The sequence below is a fragment of the Tachyglossus aculeatus genome, chromosome X1, assembly GCF_015852505.1.
Source record: "Tachyglossus aculeatus isolate mTacAcu1 chromosome X1, mTacAcu1.pri, whole genome shotgun sequence".
In the NCBI taxonomy this organism is placed as follows: domain Eukaryota; kingdom Metazoa; phylum Chordata; class Mammalia; order Monotremata; family Tachyglossidae; genus Tachyglossus; species Tachyglossus aculeatus.
The window spans coordinates 125259909-125269363 of record NC_052101.1 but is presented as its reverse complement, the minus strand read 5'-3'; positions in this window follow the sequence as shown (position 1 = coordinate 125269363).

Below are 9455 nucleotides of genomic sequence, written 5' to 3'. Positions count from 1 at the left end.
CAAATTGATACCTATTGCAGTATTCTAAGTCAGCTCCTGTAACAAGAAAAGAGCAGACTATCCTAGTGTAACTGGAAGGACTTCATATAAGATCAAGTTGCCTTGGGTCCTGTGGCAGACTGCACGTTGGACGTCCCCAAGCTCTGCACAACTTGTTTTGTACAGTCCGAAAAGAGGCTCACAGTGGGTGATGCTTTCTTCCCACACAGATGTGGCCCGATCCTATCGTTTGTGTGAAGGGGAGAGATGTTTCTTGTTCATGGAAACCAGGAGCCTGGAAAATGTAATCTTCCTCAAACTGGGGGTCTTTCAAATTGATACTGATGACAGTATTCTGAGTCACATCCTTTAATCCAGGGAATAGCAGACAGTAATAATGATAAGAATAGTTGTGGTATTTGTTAAGCCCTTACTATGTGCCAGGCACTGCATTCTGCACTCTAACAACTAAACAGTGTTCTACAGAGTCCTTGTCCCTCATAAGGCTCACAGTCTTAATCCCAATTTTCAAGATGAGGTAACTGAGGCATAGAAAACTTAAATGATTTGCCCAAGATCACATGGCCTACAAATGGCAGAGCCTGGATTAGAATCCAAGTCCTTCTTTCTCCCAGGCCCATGCTCTAGCCACTTGGCCACACTGCTTCTCAATACTGTTATATCTAGAAGAGCATCTTCATATCAAGTCAAGTTGCCCTGGGTATCATGGCAGAGTTCACATGTAGAACATGTAGAAATCTCAGCGGTCTCTGTAGAACATGTTTTGGACAGCCCAAAAAGGAAGTCACACAGTGAGTAATGATTTCCTCCAAACAGAACATGGACCACACCTGTCATGAGTACAAAGTGTGGTGGGGTTTCTCATTTCTGGAAGCCCTGCAGCCTTGAGAATGTACTCTCCATCAATCTGGGAGTTTTCCAAATTGATCTTGTTTGCAATATTCTGAGTCAGATCCTGTAACACAGGAACAGCAGACAACACTCTTGGATCTGGAAGGTCAAAATAACAATAATAATAATAATAATAATAATGGCATTTATTAAGTGCTTACTATGTGCAAAGCACTGTTATAAGTCATCTTCATATAGTCAAGTTGCCCTGGATCCCGTGGCAGAGTTCACATGGGATGGTCACAGGCTCTGCAGAACTTGTTTTGTACAGTCCAAAAAGGATGTCACACAGGGGGTGATGCTTCCCTCCAAATGGGACATGGCCCGTACTTGTCGGGTGTCCAAAGAGCGGCCTTGATCACGACCTGACACCTGCCCCCTCCCAAGGCTGTGGCACAGCGTCCCAACTGAGACCTGCCATTTGTTCCACCTCCTGCACATCACTACTTCCCTTGCAAAACTAGAGTTCAAGTTTTTCTTCCCCTCCGCCACCATCACAGAAAAAAAGGAGTTCAGATCAAAAGGTCAGTGCCAGCAGCTCAGAAGGAGACTGCAGACAGAGCAGAAAGAATGACAAATGTGGAATGAGTAAAATTAGGGCCTAAATGATCCAGTTCCTCTGCCTTTTTCATATAACTTTTAGACTGTGGGCCCACTGTTGGGTAGGGACTGTCTCTATATGTTGCCAACTTGTACTTCCCAAGCGCTTAGCACAGTGCTCTGCACACAGTAAGAGCTCAATAAATACAATCGATGACGATGACGATGATAACTGCTTCTCGTGCAAAACTAGTGTTCAGCTCACTCCACCCCTCCACATCCATCACAAACAAAAATGTTCCACTCCTGGATGAAGCAGGACCACAGACCAGTCACTTAACTTCTCTGTGCCTCAGCTTTCTAGTCTGTAAAAATAATAATAATAATGATGATGGTATTTGTTAAGCACTTACTCTGTGCCAAGCACTGTTCTAAGCACTGGGGGTGGGGGGGATACAAGGTAATCAGGTTGTCCCACGTGGGACTCACAATCTTAATCCCCATTTTACAGATGAGGGAACTGAGGCCCCGAGAAGTGAAGTGACTTGCCCCAAGTCACACAGCTGACAAGTGGTGGAGCCGGTATTAGAACCCATGACCTCTGACTCTCAAGCCCGGGCTCTTTCCACCGAGCCACACTGCTTCTTAAAAACAGAGATGACATATCTGTTCTCTCTCCCCCGAGATTACAAGGCCCATGTGGGTCAGGGACTGTGTCTAACTTGATTGTATTGTATCTCCCTCAGTGCTCAGGACAATGCTTGGCACATAGTATATATGTATATATTTGTACATATTTATTACTCTATTTATTTATTTATTTAACTTGTACATATCCTATTTATTTTATTTTGTTAATATGTTTTGTTTTGTTCTCTGTCTCCCCCTTCTAAACTGTGAGCCCACTGTTGGGTAGGGGCCGTCTCTATATGTTGCCAACTTGTACTTCCCAAGCACTTAGTACAGTGCTTTGCACACAGTAAGCACTCAATAAATATGATTGATTGATTGATTGACTGATTGATTGAATAGTAAGGATCCAGAAGAATGTTACCACATTTAGGATATGGTTGATGCCAACTGGGGTAGCTGTGGTTGGAGGGGGGACAGGCAGAGGGTAGAAGAGGAGGAAGAATGTGTCAGGGAGTCTCCTTCTCCCTCCAATCATAGTGACACCCCTAAGCGCGGCCGAATGGTACCCCGTTGAATGCCAGGGCATGCTGTCTCCTCTCCTATGTTCTTTCAAGGGCAGCGTCATCCTTAAGAGCTGATCCCACCAGCCTGGGCTGCCTTGTGGCTGGTTTTTATTTCCCACAAACAGCAGCTGGGTTGGTTCTGTCAAGTGGTGGCACAATTCCGAGGTAGACCAAGGCCCTTCTAAAGCTGAGACCCAGAGTTTAAGCCCCTTTGGCCCCAGCATTTGACCGGCCCTAGGAAAAGAAAGAGGATTCAACTAGGGGAGACTGAAAGCAGTGTTTTCCATTCAGGTGAGAGATGGAGAGGGAAAGTAATAATAATAATAAAGGTATTTGTTAAGCCCTTACTATGAACCAAACACTATTCTAAGCACTGGGATAGATACAAGGTTATTAGGTTGTCCCAAGTGGGGCTCACAGTCTTAGTCCCCATTTTATAGATGAGGTAACTAAGGCACAGAGAAGTTAAGTGACTTGCCCAAAGTCACACAGCTTACAAGAGGCAGAGCTGGGATTTGAACCCACAATTTCTGACTCCCAAGCTCATGCTCTTTCCACTAAGTCATGCTGAAATCTGTTGAAGGAACTAGGGGTGGGGGTGGGAGGCTGAGGATAGTTGGGGGAGGAGGACCAGCCTAAATGGGGAGAGAAAATGGGCAGGATCTGAGGTAAGGGCTAAAGGCTGGGCTGCAGCTGGGCTGTGGGCTGGGACTGTGGGTAAGGGCTATGGTCTGTGGCTATGGGTCAGAGCTTTGGGTGGAGGAAAAAGGAGGTAGAGAAAAATGAATGTCTCATGAGTCTCACGTGCCATCTATGGGCTAGTGGGTGTCCTGGCTCCCCCACATCAGCGCCTTGGAGGCCAGAGATGGTGTCTGCTCTTTGTCTTCCTCCTCCTCCTCCTCTCTGCCCCTCCCCAAAGTGCCCAGTTCCAGGATTTGCAAACTCTGGGCAGCCAGCTCAGAGTTCTGTAGGCCAAAGGGAGATGAGGAGGGGGAGAAGGGGCTGAACTTTAGTTTGGCTCCAGATGTATCGAGGGACAATGCCGTGTCCTGCTTCTGACATCTTTCCATGCTGGATTTGGGTAGTTGAAGGGGAAAGGCTTGCTGGAAGTGGTGGGTATTTTAACAGGGCTGTGAAAGTCAGGTGGGGGACTGGGAGGGAAGGGGTGTTCCAACATGGTGGAAAAACATGCCCCATCTGCCTCTCTCTACAGGTGCCCCAGTGCCACAACGAGGGGGAACCAAACCTCTCCCCTCCCTCACCATATGTTCCCTCTTCCACCCATTGTCTACAGTCAATGTCTGCTTCCTTCCCACTACCATCCTGAAAGAGTTTGGGCGGGGGGGCGACACCCAGACCCAAGGTCAAGCCACCCCAATATGAGGCCTGGTCCCAATAGACCCGTCTATCCCTTCAGCAGGTCGGAACTACAGTTACCTTTTCTCGGGACTGGCTTGTGGCTGGTTGATGGCCACCTGCCCCCCTGGCCTCCAGGCCACCTGACACTACATCCGTGGCTCTGTTCCCTGATGGGTAGCCTCCATGGCCCGTTCCACACCTGATGGGTGTCCTGGTTGTTACTTTAGGCCAAAGCGGAAATCCAGTCTTGAATTATGTGAATGTCAGCAGATCTTAAAGCTTTCCTGTGCTGCGCTCACCAAGGGAAGACAGTTCCGGTTTGGCAGGGGTGCTGGCTGCAGTTCCCCAGGGCAAAATCCCTTTCTCTTGGTGCTCCTCTCCTACACTGCCTTGACAACCCCATGTCAGCATCCTTCTGGCCCAGACATCATGTAAGAGATTCGAGGGTTTGATTCTCCTCTTCCCCGTCCCAGAGCCATGTGCCCTCATCCTGAGCCAGATGCTGGACCTGCTGCTGCTGGTCCCATCCTGGGTGATGGGCTGGACATGTTTCCGTCAAGTACCCTCCTGGTGTCTTGTCCTTCTTCTGTGTTGGCTATGAGACCCCACACTTGTTCTGAAATGTTGAACCTTGGCTTCAGCTCGCTTGTTCCCCGCTCTGAGTCATTGAAGTGCTGGGGACCTCCATGCTGTGGACCCTCCTGGGCCACACTCCATTACCCTACACCCCATCTCCATTAGAGAAGCAGCGTGGCTCAGTGGAAAGAGCACGGGCTTTGGAGTCAGAGGTCATGGGTTCAAATCCTGGCTCCACCACTTGTCAGCTGTGTGACTTTGGGCAAGTCACTTAACTTCTCTTGGCCTCAGTTCCCTCATCTGTAAAATAGGGATTAAGACTGTGAGCCCCCCATGGGACAATCTCGTCACCTTGTAACCTCCCCAGCGCTTAGAATAGTGCTTTGCACATAGTAAGCGCTTAATAAATGCTAATATTATCATTATTATTATTATTATCCACCAGTCCACCCATCTGTTTGTCTGTTCGTCCCCCCATCCATCCGTCCACCGGATAGTGGGAGCTGGAGGAAGCATGAGAATACCATCGGATATAGTGTGAATATGTCCGGATCAAGCAGCTGAACTGATCATTGAATGTACAAATAATCATGCAAATAAAAACATACTAAAAATAAAAAATGCATATGTTGATAAGGGCTGAGGATAGGAGGAAAGTACAGGAGTGTTCAGGATGGATGTTGGGCTGACGTCTCCTCTTATGGGGTATGGGGGTTAATTTGAGAAGGCTTCCCACAGGAGATGGGATTTTTAGGCGGGCTCTGAAGATGGAAAGAGCTGTGTTCTTGATAGTTGGTTGGAGGGGAGAAGTTCTAGGCTGGGGGAGTGAGAGTGAGGGCCCAGAAGCTGGAGAGTGGAGAGCCACATAGGTAGAATTAGGACAATTGGCATCTTTTCAGCTATGTGAGCATCCATTCAGAAAGCCTTCTCCAGCTGTGTGTCCCTTTTAATTTAATTTAATTTAATTTAGAAGCAGTGTGGCCTAGCAGTTAGAGCACAGACCTGGGAGTCAGCAGGACCTGGGTTCTAATTCGATCTCTGCAACATACCTGTTGTGTGACCTTGGGCAAATCAATTAATTCCTCTGTACCTCAGTCACCTCATCTGTAAAATTGGAATCAAGACTGTGAGCCCTATGTGAGACATGGGCTGTGTCCAACCTGATTAGCTTGTATCTACCCCAGTGCTTGGTACAGTGCTCAGCACATAGAAGTACTCAACAAATACTATGAAAAAATATTACACTTCAACTACCTTCTGGGGGTCACTGGATGGTCACCCCGATGCTAGTTACAGTCCAGGATGGCTCCTATGCACCTCCCTGCCATCTCCTGCCCCCCTACACCCATTGGTTCTGTTTTCACTGAACTCCACATCAGCTTAGCTGCTTCACCTTAGGAAAGATGATAGGTAGGGTGGGAGAGTGGTTTTGTTTTTTGTTTCTTTTTTTTGTTTTGGCTTTGGCTTTTCCCCTGCTTTTAGTAAGAGGAAGTGACTCCCCCAACCCTTGCTAAACCACTGACCACGAGCTTACCAAAGGGCAGAGGGCACGGTGGTGTCTGCTGCCATTGTGGGAGTCTTACAGCTGTTCTGCTCTGTGACCTCAGGCTGCACCTGTTCTCCTTAATGGCTATCAGACAACACATGGTCCTGGGTGCATGGGGGATAGGGCCAGAGATTATGGATGTTTCAATGGAAACACTCACCACTACTGCAAAACAATTCAATCACACTTATTGTGTGCACCACATTAATAAGCACTTGGGAGAATACAATAAAGTAACTAAATCCAATCCCTCTCCTCAAGGACCTTACAGTTTAGCAGAGGAAATGGCTACCAAAATAATAATTAGAAGCAGGAGAAGAAGGAAAAGGAGCTGCAAAGCTGAGTTAGTGCCTAAGTCATTGGGTATGATATGCATGTACATAAGTCTTGTGGGTAGTTGCTGGTTTAGAACAGAACTCCTAATCCTTCCCCCTAAGCCTGCTCCTCCCTGTAACTTTCCCAACTCAGCCAGCACCAGTATCATCCAATGCGACCTAGAAACCCACAACTTTGGTGTCCTCTTCGACTCTTGGCATTCATTCAACTCTCACATTCCATCTACTGGCAGATACGACTCCTTTTCCCGCACATCTCCCTTCCCCTCCACCCAAATTGCCAGGATCTTGGAATTAACTCTCTTCTTGCCTCATCTACACTATTATGGTAGGTCTCCTTGCTGCTCTCCCAGCCTCTCCTCCATCCAGTCTATATTTCATTCTGCTGCTGCACTGCTCATCTCATTGAAAGCAAATTCAATCCCCATCTCTCCTCTCCTGGAAACCCTCCCCTGACTTCTGTTGCCTCTCCAAGTCTAACAAAAACTCCTCACAATTGGTTTCAAAGCTCTCTACCACCTGACCCCACTTTACCTATCTTCTCTTTTCACCTCAACTCACTACTTTGCCCCTCCCAAGTCAACCTAGCTGTACCTCGCTTTCGACTCTCCCACCTCCATCCCCTCAGATGGTTCCCCCATCCCCATCCAATTTGGAATCCAACCTTGCCCACATCAAACAGGCTCTCCCCTTATTCAAAACCCTCCTGAAACCCACCTCCTTCATTAAGCTTTTCTCCAATCAATTTCCCCATAACCTGAGCTATATCATAAAACAAAAATTTTGGTAATTGTTGTTCAATACCACTGAACTTGACAGAAGAAGCAGGGTGAGGTTGCAACAGGAGAGAGTCAGATTGGGTGAATGACATTTTTGCAACTTCCTGCAGTCTGTGGGTAACCTTTAACGTTTAGGCCGGAGGGAGAATTTCCTTACTCCAGGGGATTCCATACTTGGGTAGGCAATCACAAGAGGGGATGGACATTCCCACCCAGAGTGTTCTCATTTCTCCTTTGCAATTCAGTCCCATTCTCCTGGCATCTTGCTGGGCTTTCTTTTTGCCTTCTCATCCTCATCGAATCTCTCCTGAAGGCGGTGGCCCTCATGGCCAGATAACTTCTTATTGTAAGAGCATAAGCCTTAGTTGGGTAGGTCCACTGCCTCTAATTCGGATCCCTCCCGCCACTCATAAAACCTGGAACTTTGAGAGCTTTTTCATTATTCCATATCACTTTCAATCAATGGCTTTTATTGAGTGCTTGGGAAAGTGCAATACAATGGAGTTGGTAGACATGATCTCTGTTCACAAGGAGCTTACAGTCTACAGCAGAAGACAGGCATTAAAATAAATTCCAGATTAGGGAAATGGTAGAGTATAAAGACAAGGACATGGGCTATGGGGCTGGGATGAAGTATCAAAGTGCTTAAGGGATACACAGCCAAGTTCAAAGGTGATGCAAAGGGGAAGGAGGGAAGGGGAGATGAGGGTTTAAAGAAGGCTTCTTGAAAGAGATGTGATTTTAGGAGGGCTTTGAAGATAGTCTGTCAGATATGTAGGGGGAGGGAGTTCCAGGCCAAAGGGAGGATGTGGGCGAGGGGTTGGCAGCGAGAAAGACAAGATCGAGGTACAGTGAGTAGGTTGGAGTAGGAAATCAGTGAGGCAAAGGTGGATGAACGACCATTGCAGGTTTTTGAGGAGTGGGGAGATATGAACCGAACAATTGATGTGAATGAAAGAGATGAGTCAAGGAAAATGCCATGGTTATGGGCTTGTTAAAGGGGGAGAAAGGTGGTGTCATCCACAGTGATGGGAAAATCGTGGGGAGGAGAGGGTTTTGATGGGAAGATGAAGAGTTCAGTTTGGGATGTGTTAAGTTTGAGGTGCCGGAAGGGCACCCAAGTAGAGGATGTCCTGAAGGCAGGAGGAATGCAAGACTGCAAGAGAAAGGTGTGGGGGGGGGGGGGGTCAGGGCTGGAGAGGTAGATTTAAGAGGCATAGACATAGAGATGATCATTAAAGCCAGGAGAATGGATGAGTGAGTTTAGAGAGAAAGGAGAGTAGGGAACCCAGAACAGAACCTTGAGGGGCACCCTTAGTTAGGGCCTGAGAAGTGGAAAAGGAGCCAACGGATGAGATTGAGAAGTAGCAGGAGAATTGGGTGAGTACTATAGCTGCAAAATCAAAGTTGGAAAGTGTTTTAAGGAAAAGGGGGTGGCCCATAGTGGTGGTGGTGGTAGTAGTAGTAGTAGTAGTAGTAGTAGTAGTAGTAGTAGTAGTAGTAGTAGTAGTAGTAGTAGTTAAGTACTTACTGTGTGCAGAGCACTGTATTCAGCTCTGGGAAAAATGCAAAGGTGGGAATTAGACACAGACCCTGTCCCTTGAGAGGCTCAAAATCTCTAAATAAAAGTGCGTGTGTGTGCATGTGGGTGGTAGGGGGAGGTAGTACTGGAGACAGACGCATCAAGAGAAATTATAGACTCTGCCATGGGGGTACATTGGGTTCTGATCTGGGGCTGGGGAGTTGGCAGGGTAGCAGGATGGGTTCATTGAGTTGTAAAATGAGCTTATTCCCTAGCCTGAAAGTGTTCTCCAAGAAAACAATCTTCTTTCCCGCTCCCAGGCCAAACTCCTGGCTGGTGTTGGCCCTTTCAGGGTCACTTAGGCCACACTTTCTGCACCTCATTTTTACCTAGACCAATAGGAACCCAGATGGTCATCTTGTCCAGTCTTTGGTCTCCAAGCGAACACATAAACCATAAACCATCCAGGTTGAACAGACATCTAGTTATTTTGCTCAAGCTCTACAGGGATGGAGAATCTGTTTTCTCCTTTGGTCCCCTGGTCCAGTGCTGAATCCTCCTAAAACAGGAGGGGAAGTCTCTTGCCTTTGTTCCAATATGACCCCTCCCTTCTCCCCAGCTGCACTCCACCAGCTCCCCTCCCCTCCCTGACTCCAAACCACAATGGGGAAACAGGCGGTTCTATTTCTACAGAGGAAGTGGGGATTTCTA